At 36.6% G+C, this 12,217-nt stretch overlaps 1 long non-coding RNA gene across 44 annotated transcripts in view; it reads right to left on the reverse strand.

The window, feature by feature from the left end:
* The window catches only part of LOC104912536 (uncharacterized), a 376,736-nt gene that overhangs the window by 110,739 nt on the left and 253,780 nt on the right, over nt 1–12,217 (reverse strand). For 42 of the 44 annotated variants that reach the window (XR_014885657.1, XR_014885659.1, XR_014885660.1 and 39 more), the window contains 3 exons: nt 8,090–8,148; nt 7,211–7,369; nt 5,693–5,776 (listed from right to left, as the gene is read on the reverse strand). This is a non-coding gene — a long non-coding RNA (uncharacterized LOC104912536). Of the gene's footprint in view, nt 1–4,011; nt 4,065–5,508; nt 5,608–5,692; nt 5,777–7,210; nt 7,370–8,089; nt 8,149–12,217 lie in introns of all 44 variants that reach the window. The other 2 variants (XR_014885681.1, XR_014885682.1) reach the window with 2 other exon arrangements.

Raw genomic sequence — 12,217 nt, forward strand, 5'->3', positions numbered from 1 at the left:
CACATAAGTGCCAAGGAATCAAGGTAGATAAGATGAATGGAAATATTTCATCACAAAATAACTGACTTTTAATAGAGGAAAGTACCTTCTCCATCCACGTGTTTCTCTGAGCATGAAGACCGTGTGGCTTCATGCAGGGATGAGGAATTTGATGCCTCACTCCAAAGCTCACAGCATCCCAGTTTATCAGGACAGCCGTGGTAGCCTCCTATGCTTGTCTGGGCTTCCCATCATGTTTTTGATGGCTGTGCCACACCCAAGCCCCTTATCAGCTATACCCCATGCATGCAGTGTGCTCCTGACTCAAATGAGGGACATGGTCTAGTGGGCATGATAGGGAGAGGTTGATGGTTGGACCAGATGATGGTCCTAATGCTCTTTTCCAACCTCAACGATTCTACAATTCTATGATTAAGCAATCTTTATTGCTTAATGCAGCTAATAGAGCTGAGCATCTGGGGAACTCACAGCCCATGAACTGAATTTCCATGCTGGAAAATACCAGCAGAAGCAACTTTTTCACTGCCAATATTGTTAAGTGCTTATTTCTAACACTGAAGCACAATTAAGGCTAAGAGTAGTGTGGCTGAAGAGGCCATGTACCAGTGCCAAACAGTCACCTTGTGCAGTTCAAAATGCTGGCTAGTGGTAAACATGTGAGATACAGTGCATTACTTAATATTCTGAAGAGAGGATTGTGAATCATTTTACATTAATTACTAAAGCGAATGTTTATAAAATGCATCTCGGTGTATAATCACCAGCTGATCTTACCTCTGCAATTCTTACAGGAAATAGAAAGTGGAACATAGGTTAAATTCTATGCCAATTCCTTCTTAAAAACAAGGATAAATTGCTGACCTGGCAGAACTTGCAATAATCTTTTCCCACAGTGTTCTTTGTACATTATTCTTCTTAAATATTTTTAAAAGAAATAGTCTAATTTAGTCAAAATAGTCTTAGGATTTTGCAGTAAGTTACTTTATCAATCTATAAAAACTCAGATAGGACTCCTCCCCAAAATGGTTACAGCCCCACAAAATTGCACTTTCCTTGAAGCAAACATTGCCTGAACTCTGTGACCGAGTCTGTGATGTAAGACAACAGCAGCACTACTACTGTACTTCAGTAATTTAATAAAAAATGTCTTCCTTTTCATCTTCCTTTTCAAATTAGGTATTTTAATGATTTGCTGCTGGGACATAATTTTTCTGTAGCACAGAGCTGAATATAAGAGGCAGTGTTTTAAATTTCATACAATCTGAGATACATTATCTCGTAACAAATCCTGTCGGAGGATTAACTCTCTTCTAAAGGGAACCCAATGTCAGTTTGCAAAAGGAGAAATGACTGATGGCAACATTATTAATGACAAGCAGCTAATTTCTATGCAATTTTACCTACTACTACTTACGGAACCTGCAGCCACCACTATACATTATGCAGAATACCTAACTAATTTTCAAAATCCTTGCTTAAAACTTAATTCAAGGGAAAGACCTCTTGATCTTACAAAAGGCATTATTGCCGGAGATTAAACTGCTTGATGCTATGTATTGTTCTAGCTGTAGTCAAGAGGGAATATTAATTGAGATGTTCCATGGATTACAGTGTGTATTCCACAGTGGTTCACATGTTTCCTGGTGGTCTTTCCAACAGGAACAGCACAAATGAGGGGAATAAGACGGATCATTTTGAACCTTAGTTGTTAAGCCATTGTTCTGTTGTGCACAAAAGGTAATGCTTGGTTGATTTGCTTTATTTCTGAACTGTTCTGATTTCTTCCCTGTGCACCTAATCTCCACCACTTCCTCTGTGAGTCATCAGCAGCTGGACCCAGTGAAACCACAGGAATTGGCTCCTGGTAAAGAGCGCTAATGGTGCTATTACTCAAGTTCAATTCTCTTTAAGCCTGGTAAAGAAGCATCATGAGTCATATGGTACAGACAAGAGTTCTTTTGCATTTGCTTCTTTAGGAAAATCAAAACCTATACTTTGCTTTCTTGAAATGATTAAAATCAGTGTCTCCTGTACCTATCTCTCTCTGCACGGCCTTTGCAACAAAGATGAAATGTCATTTTCCTTTGAATTCCTCATTACTCTTTCCTTGCACTTACCTACTGTACAGCCTTTTTTAAAAACAAGTTCTTAAAAATAAAACAAAACAAAAAATCACAGCCATTTAGCTCTTCCCCTTCTGCTCATTTTCATTGTGCAGAAGTGCAATGTGATTCACACCTCTGATTCAGCTGATTTGATTAGTTGTTGCTGCCATACACCTGCTGCTGTCACGGTAGTAGCCTATATTTGTGGCATAAGTTCCTGCTGCTGTCAGAACAGGTGGATATTGTATAGTAGATTGAAAAGAATGGCTTGAATAGCAATTGTTCTCCATCCCTACTTACACAAATCCAGGACAAGTTGGGTCCATCAAATTAGTCTCTCCCGATTTGCCTGCAGTTACTAGGATGGTCACGTATCTTATTTAAGCTAAGGCCAGATTTTCAACTGCAGATGACAATAACCTTACCAGATTAAATTTATAGTAAGATGGTTGGATGTTGTTCACAACCTCTCTTCGTGGCTTATTCTTGGGCTTTTCTATACTAGACAATTTGAAGACTTCAGAGAGCTCTAGGGGATCTCTTTGACTCTTGGTAGGAGTTCCTTTACTCTCCTTCAATTAAAACAAGTCATCCTTAACATTTAAAAATGGTCCTTATTAAAAGAATTTCTCATTGTTATTATCCTCTCAGAATAGCATTTCGCCTTCTGATGAAGTCCTGCGTGCTGGTTGTAGGAGCCTCACTGAATTGTAATGCAGTGCTGCACAGGGACTGATACTCTGTGACAGCGTATAACACTGGACAGCACAAAAACAAAAGGAATAAAGGAAAAGAAAAAGAAAAGAAAGCAAGCAGGGGAAAAAAAAATAGGGAAAAAGGAAAAAATGAAAAAAATAAAAAGGAAAAAGAAAAAAGGATGAATGAAAACAAAGGGAGTTTATTGTTCAGCTTATTGCGCAGAGTAAACTATATGGCAGTTGAGAAAGATACTTCTGCAAAGCAGAGGATGCCTTCTTTCCATATAGATCTTTGAATTATATTTAAAACACAACTCAGGAATACCCTGAAATCCTAAACTTCCTGAGTTGAACGTATTTCAATGAAATACTGAATGACAGTGCAAGTAACATTCCTTCCTGCTAGGAAGAACTGGAGAAACGAAATACAGAAAATATGAAGCCTCCTAAAGAGAGGTAAAATGAAACTGTAGTCTCTAAATTGGATCCTTTATTTATTAGCACAGTTGTATTTAAATGGATTAAGAGCTCCAACACAGGCATTCCCAAGTTGCAGTCCACATACCACAAGTGGTACGCAAGTGTCTGCAATGTGACTTGTGACCCCTCGTAGAGCTGCGGGCTGAGGCTGCTGTCACCACTGTTGCTGATGGCAGTGCTTGGCAAGGGAAAGTTTGAAAATCATCATAGTCTTAACAGATGAACAGGTTTCCCTTTCATGCAAGATATTTATTTCAGGAAACAGAGTGTCTCATCTAAAGCACACACAGTATTCCTCCAGTTTGAACAGACCCAAATGTTTTGGGGTCTTTATGCTATAAATGCAACCTAAATACCATCTTACCACCAGTGCCAAAATTTAGAATTGATTACTGCTGCCTAAATAAAGATACTGCTATTTCTCTTGATGTACTTTTCCAGCTAGCTATTAAATCAGTGGCAGACTGTAAATCATGATTGTGCAGTAGATTTCTGATGTACACTTTTTCAAATATGCACAACTGAGCAGTTGTGCTACAGAAGCATTTGTTTTTCCAAAGGCAAGGAAAAACAGAAATTGATAATATTTTAGATGGACTACAATTCTGTAATTTGGAATTATCCACAAAGTTTTGTGGATTTTGTGTCTATTTCAAATTAATATTTGATTAAAGTATCTCTGTGCAATCCTTAGAATGATTAATTTGGTACTTTTATTCAGCTTTTACCTTTCATCTTGATGGCACACATTAGTGATTTAAAAATTTTCCAACTTTCAGGTCTGTATAGAAGAAAAAGCAGAAGCAGAGCTGTCAGTTTTAGTTCAATTCTAACAGATGTATTTGTTTTACAGTAGAAGCTGGTTTCATATCCTTAAAAATATTGTAAACAATTTGCAGCTGCTTGATTTTTTATGCCATCATAAATATTCATGACAATTCTTGAAGATCTATAAATGTAAGGTGACCTTACACACACACACACACACACACACACACACACAAAAAATCAGACTCGGGTAGTATAGAGCACAAGTCATCACTTTTTCACCTTTCTCAGAATTACACAGACAGCTGCAAAACCTGTGCTCAACATCACACGCAGGGCTTCTGGCAAATGGTTTTCCACATACTTTAAACAAAACCAAAGAAAAGCCACTGCACTAAGGCTGCATTAGTGGAGAGTCTGGTAAGGTGATTTTGGCATGTAATGCAATGGTCCTGCAAGACCTTGTTGGGGGTGTGATCAATAGCTCCGAATATGACTTTTAATCACGTTAGTACACATTTGTTGGTTTCTACCAGCACAGCTTTCTGGCATTAAGAACAGAAAGGAAAGCGAGTGTCTGCTAGAAAGTGGATAAAAGAGTGAAAAAGAAAAGTGGAAAACACAGCTGTCAAAGCTAGCTCCTCTGTTTGCATGCATATTAATCGTTCAGCAAATAATACTAAATTGTGCAAAAATATATTACGTTGTGTGGTATTTTATTACATGACATGACTGTATTATCCCAAATGTATGCAACAAACAGGTACCTTTTGCTTGCCCTTCCGCAAAGTTTTCTCTGCTTTTTTTTGTCCCTGCAATTTTCTCCTTCAGTATTTCCACACACTATCTATAACGGGTATGTTTGTGTTTCAGGTTTTAAAACTAATAAAAGACTCTATGTGGAGACAGTAATTGCATCAGTAGCACCAGCCAGTCAGATAAGCCAGGGACAGGAAGGCAGGGGGTCCTGACTAATATGAGAAGATGTAAGAAAAGACTTGAGAAGGTGAAGTAATTCCACTCAGGAAGATGCAGGACTTTGAGGGAGTTGATCTTCAGTGGCATAAATTGCTTAAAATGATGCTGAATTACACCAGCTTGCCTTAAACATTTGGGTCATCTGATATGTAATTCAAGCACGGCCTACGTGACCTAGATTTCTAATGATACAGCTCAGCAAATAACGACTAAAATGACACATTAATGACAAAAAATAAGATTTGTCCCTAAACTCATAGAACACACTTTCTACTAAAGCACTCCATCCACAACACACATTTTTCCTGGGGTAGTTACAAGGTATAAATAAATTACAGATAATATTTTCATAAGTACACATATGATTTAGAACTCCATGCCCCATTTTTTAAATTGAAGGAAAATGTTTAAAGTGATTTCAAAGGGACTGAGGTGATGAAGCACTACGGAAAAAAAAAATCCTACTGGGCTCCTCTTACATTCAGTGTCTGACCATAACTGCTTAGATGTCCTTTTGAAGGTCAGGGAGATCTAATATACTGAGCATCCAAGCTTCTTTCAGAACTGTGAATTAGACTCTGAAATGACATAAGTATTTTGAAAATGAAATCTAGCAAAATCTTGTAGATAGTTGGTTTTAGTAAGGGTATCTGAAAGACTTACCTCTGAGGTTTAACAGCTTTAGGATGCCTTGTAAAAAAAACACGTATTCATCCATCAACCCCAGAATGTAAAGTGAGTGCACTCCTGTAAAAAGAGAAAAAAAAAAAAAAAAAAAAAGTAAATTGATCATTTTTAGCATTTTACCAAATTACCAAGAAATCTGAAAGGAAATGTGAGAGAAATTGAAATACTTCCAAAATAACCCCCCCGTACTTAGCAGCATCAATGCCATCTCACTGCAGCTTCACATTTACAGCCCTAGGAACTTTTGCATACATAACTGTAGTTTAACGTGTTTCCCCTTGATTTCATTTGATAAAATCTCAGTCTGTTTTAATGGAAATATAATCATGCTAACGTCAAGTATTTTCAAAAATTTCACCCCAACTAAACAAATGAAGAATGGTCTCCTAAGAAGAGCTGTAACAATGACAAATATTTTGATGCATTCCTGTTTTTGGCGTTTTTTTTTTCCCGATGTGAAGTTCTTTAAGAGAATGCAGTGACATATGTTGTATACATCCAACTAATTGTTCATGTTTATAGGATACACTCTTCCAATATGAAAGCTGTAATTTTTCTCTTCCTCTTTGTGGCTTTAGTACAACTTGTCTTAACATCTATGAGACCTGAAGAACTACTCAGTAAATTAAGAAAACAATTTCTAAAACTGGATAATCATTTTCCGAGCCAAACTTTTAACTGTGGCTATGGGAATCCACTGTGACACTGACTAGGATCCAGAAAGCAAAATGCTTATAAGGAAGCATTCATTGCTGATATGAAAGTAAGGCCTGATCTTCCTTGAAAATATTGGTCAGGTCAATCTCACGCAGTGTTGATTATGCTCAAGGTAGACATTATTTGTTAATGCTTATTTTACCATATGCATGCAACAGGAAACACTGGAGCATGTATGCAGTTAACAGGAAACAGTGCTTACATACTGTTACGATTGTTTTTCCCCTCGAAGCACCTAAAACATACTTTCATGAAAACTACTTTTAGAAACAGAAAAACTGTGCACAGAGTAATTGTATTATAAAATATTTTTTTTCATTTCCAAGCCTGATTCTTAGCAAGTCACATCCTTTTTGCGTTTTGCAGAAATGATATGTCATTAGGAAACGTAACTCTCGGTTACGTGGGCATGTCATGTTATAGTACATTAGAAAACATGATGTGCTGACATAACCATGCATGACCATTATCCAAAAGACACGTTAAATCCTGGCAGTTCAGTTAGAGGCACATTTGGTTCTCAGTACACATATTTGGCATATATTATAATCTACTCATGCGAAATGTAAAAGATAGAGAAAACCACACAAAGGAAGTAGTGCAATCATGAAGTCAAATCCTTCATTCAGCATTCACCCGGATTCTCATCTTAGTCTCTCCTTGTACCGCATGTGCAGAGTATTCAGTCCCTGACTGATTGTTTATGCAAACAAATATCAAACAAATAAAAAAACTTATACTCGAACACTAGAAGAAAATAAAATCACTTTTCATTACCTCCATAGTTGTTAGAATAAAATTCAAAGATCAACACTTTCTTCACTCTCAGTGTGCATTAACATCTGGGACTCATCACGTTGTCCGGCGTTTCAACAAAGATGATGTCACTGGTGCCAAATACTTTGACAAACATGGCTACTGCATAAATCTGAAGAACTGAAACACCAGACAAATTATGTTTACAATTAGAGAAAAAAAAAATTATTTGTATCTTGAGTTTATGTTGAACAGGCTTTCTTTACAGAGGGAAGACATTGACTCAAATCTGTAAAAGCTGAGAGAGTTTGGAAAAGCTTTTGATCTTCCATTGTTTGTTACAACCTTGGGGAAGGTTAAGTTAACCCTTTGAACAAACATTCCTAATGGCTTCCAGTTCACTCCAACAAAGTAACTCAGTAGTGAACTAAATTGAATTTAAACTGCTCTTCAATCAAGGATTGCTTTATTTAAGATCTAATTCAAAAGGGAATTACTCAGTTCAATACTGACCAATCCTACCAAAAGTTCAAAAAAGTAGCGTGACTCTACCAGCCTATGAGGAAGGGGATGCAGAAGACTCACAAGGAGGCAGATTTATCAAGAGGAACTGCACTACAAGTTTTGCATTTCTTTGCTACCAAAGAAAACTTTAAGCTACAGTTACAGGAATTGTGATCAGCAGTTTGCCAAATAAAAGTGTAAAAAAACCCAACAACAACAAAAAATTAAAGCCACAGAACCACCAGGTCTTGTTATCAGGCCAAAAATCAGCACTGCAGTGATTCCAGTGGGTGATAATTGCACAGAGAACTTATGTGACACGGTCATTAATTCACATTACAGCTACCTTAATCATGTAACCACCAAACAATTGGTGACAACATGGGATGTACTTACCAGGATACATCTTCAGTCTAAAAATGCATATAGTTATCTTAGCCAAGACTTTTCGTGATCTGTTTAGAAAGTAAAATATTCCGCAGAGAAAGATGCATTTTAGTTAATATATAAAAACAAAAGTGAAATTCCAAAAAAAAAAAACAAATTACATATATAGCAGAGGTGTCTGATAGAGATTTGAATCTTTTAATTACATCACTAATATAGTTTGAATAACTTAAACACTACTACTTATTATACCAAACAGAGGTCATGTTCAAATATTAAGCTAAAATATGATTAACTCAGCTTTTAGCTGGCTCCAGGAGCATTCATCTGCAGTTGATATTGGTGAATACTTTCACACCAGCAACTATTACTTTCAGCCCTCGGGTACAACATCTTGCACTCAGAAGTAGCAGTAATACATTGGTATTTTTCCACACACATGGGAATATTACCCTTTATAGAAGTACAATATATCCTTATGCTTAGCTGTGCCAGTATTCCCTTTTGCTTTCTACCACATGCCTTAGTTTCAAATCTCTATGATTAAACTAAGAGGACGGGGAGTTTTATAAAACAGAAAAATGCTGCTGAACATGCAGTCAATTAACTGAAAGATGGAGATGGATATTTTTTGAAAGCTCCTTACAGGCTCTAGACAAACACAGTGAGATAACAACGGCAAATTGTTTGGCTTACTAATTGTAACCAAATGTATGCCATTCTATCACAACATTCTCAGGAGGATGTTAAAGACTCTTTTTTAAGTAAACATCTTGTGTCATCCTTTTACTGAAGTGGAATGAGGGTCTCTAATAAAAAAAGTATATACCAAGGACCCTCAAGGAGATTTTTATATATATATATTACTGATCTTTGAAAATGCAGCCTGAGCGGTACGTTAATAATTTCACACAGCTGGGTAATAAACATTCCTGCCAAAAGAATTATGTAAAATTACACAAACCTTTTTTAAAGAGAATGTGTTTCAAGGAGACATAAAGTACAGACTCAGTTACTTTAGTCTTTTTTTTTTTTTTAAAGCTGTGTTCTAACAGAAAGCATTTTAGTGTGTAAAATCCCTCTCCTTGTAAAATAATATAAAGATAAGCCAAAATTTAAACCTGATTTTAATGCATAATACCGAAGTGACAAACAGTGCAAACTACAGCAAAGTTTAGTGGTGAGAAATGAAAAAATGCAGCCAAAATAGAAACGTTTTTCTTATCTGAAGCAACTGAGAGAATGGCATTGGACAGATAAAGGCAAATACTTTTTCATCAAGACATACTTTAACCTTTAAATATAAAATATAATATAATGGGAGCTATCACATAGTCAAAGCACTTGCTTATTCTTAAAACACAGACTGCAATGCTATAATGCTGAAAAAGAACAGTTAATTAATAGTTAAAAAAAAAAACCCTCGAGTATAGCAATGGATCCATTCTTAAGACTTAGGTTAGTAACACATTCAAGTACGTTCCTATCCAAACTTCACAGAAGAGCACTGTGCTTAAACAAATAGGCAAAAATTAAGAAACATAAGGATAAGTGCAATTATTTTGTCAGATCTGAACTTAATTTTATTCAAATAGATAGTAAGGATTAGATTAATTTCAGCTTCACAGAGTCAATAAGTGAATGGAAAAGAATATGCTGCCACAGGGCCTGAACTAGGAAGTACTAAGCACACAACTGTGGAGAATTTCAGCTACAATGCTGCGATAATTCTTTCCTTGCATTTCTGAGAATTCCCACAATAAATACAACATAAGAAAGCATTGTTCCATAGCAAATTTATTTTCAGAATCAGAAAAGAACTCTCTAAAATAGACTTTTAGCAGAGAACCTGCAAAACATTTTCTCTCCAACATGCTCTACAGAAACCTTATTTTATGGGAAATTTGGATAAAATTTCCAAGGTCCTGGAAAAATGAAGACAGACTGCAGGTTACCAACTCATTTCTCATAACTCTCTATCAGTTCTGATATCCATCAGCCAAGGTTGCAGGAAATGCTGCTGAAACCATTGGGAAAACACTGGTGTAAGGCTGGGATGGTGACTGGCTAGATTACCAGCCTCAGCCAGGCAGGGATGCCACAATATTTGTTCTCATCATCTACATTTTCTTTCCTCCCTCTAGGAAGTGAACAGACTGTAAAATAAGAACTACAGAAGTGTGAAAAGAGATAAGAAACTTTCTTCCGGCCCTTTTATCCTTTAGAAATCTACCTATCAAGAGAAAACAGAAGAAAAATCAAAGCACATAAAAGTTTTAGCATAAGAACAACCAGGCTGGATGAGACCAAAGGTCTCTCAAGCAGAGTACTGCCTCCAGCAGCAGTCAGGGGCAGGAACATGGGAAGAGCAGAGGAACCCAGCTTATGTTTGGAGATTTCTCTGCCTGGCTGTATCTTTCCCAACCACCACTACGTAACATGCTTGAATATTCCTTTGGCAGAGGTTGCTGTAGGCCAGTAGCGCTCTCACGGCCCTCTCTTTATGCTTACTAACCTGTCACTAGTATAGTAGGGGACAAAATAGAGATGCCTATCAATGAGAAGAAAAAGTATGAGGAAATTCTTCAGAATAGCATTCACTGCACTGTGCTTGCTCAAGGACCAACATAGAGAAGTTTATAACTCCAGAGAAGGAACCACAACGCACCATGCAATTGCTCAGCCACCAAGAGTTGATCTAAAGGTTACCTAAGTTTAGGAGCTGCACAGCCCCAAGGCATAACTAACTGCAGTGTAGTTTTAGTTATCATTATGTCAGTTGTGATTTTTAAAATTATTATTATTTTCATTTTACTTTGCGTTTAGAAGGCTGCTGAATTGATCCTGCAGAAGCATAGGCAGATGCAATTTGTATACCTAGTGGTATGCACATCAGCCTGTTCAAAGCACAGCACACAAAGACATAGTAACAGGAACAAATTCATGGTTAAGGACATGACCTTCTAAGGAGAAAGAGAACTAACAGCATTATTTCCACAAATTTCTTTGAAATTTCGTAAAAGAAAATCAACAACTAATGTAAGCCAGCCCTATAGCTCCTTTAACAACAGTTTAATTAGATCTACGGTTCTAGTGATATAAACAAAAGAAAAAGAAACAGTGGTGGAAATATCAGAGGGAAGAGAAGTAATTTTAAAATTTCCACTAGCAGTGGAAATAAATTTACACAATAAAACAATAAATTTAATAATCAACTGTGTAAAATAGCTTTTTAGTTCCCTGCAGATTTTTTTTCCAACATCTGTTGTTTATTTTTACTTCTTAGCAGCCTGATGTTTCAGGCTCGATAGAGCTATACAGTGCTCATAGTTTCGAATGATTTTAAGTACACCTAAGTAATTCCTTGGATGTTTGTTGCTATGTTCCAGATACTATTTGGAAGAGAAAGTAACTACCAACACACACAAAAAAAGTGAAGTTTTGGCAAGGGCAACTTATCAGTTCAGAAACAAACTATTTTCAGGGTATACAACTGATAAAAAGAAAATCTACATTTTCTTAGGTTGAATTCTTCCATGCCTCCCATAATAACAATGCCTGTGTTAGAATTAGCAAGCAATCTGAAATTATTAAGACAAGTTACTACATCCTTGCGCCTTTATTATTCCCAATTTTATTACTATTTAAGTGATTCCACTGCATTCATTGCAATTAATTGGAGTTATTAGCCAGTATGAGTGCAAATGGCAGAACTGGGCCCAATACAGCCACACAACATAGATGTTTAACAGTTGCTCTAAATTTACTTTCCCTCTCCTTTGCCAAACTTTGGCAGTTCTATTTCATTGCATTTCTTTGAGATAGTTGATATGAATGAAATAGAGAATTTTCTGGCTGGAATCTCCTTCTAGATACTGATCAACAGAAGTCTTCCAGATTTAATTCACGTCATTAATACAGCCGGTTACAATGAATCAGTTTAGGGTTCCTTACAGTTTTTTCTCAATAAACTATATTCTGACTTTCAGGCTATGCCTACAAAACATCAGGCTTAGACCCAGGTGTAATTTTCTCTCTTCCTTTCTTGCTTTCCCCTCCTCCACATCACTGCTACGTTTTGCCACCCTTTTGGAAAGAGATTCTCTCCTTTTATTTGTTATTTTCCCTTTATGTATA

This window comes from Meleagris gallopavo, chromosome 11, assembly GCF_905368555.1.
Source record: "Meleagris gallopavo chromosome 11, MGAL_WU_HG_1.1, whole genome shotgun sequence".
In the NCBI taxonomy this organism is placed as follows: Eukaryota; Metazoa; Chordata; class Aves; order Galliformes; family Phasianidae; genus Meleagris; species Meleagris gallopavo.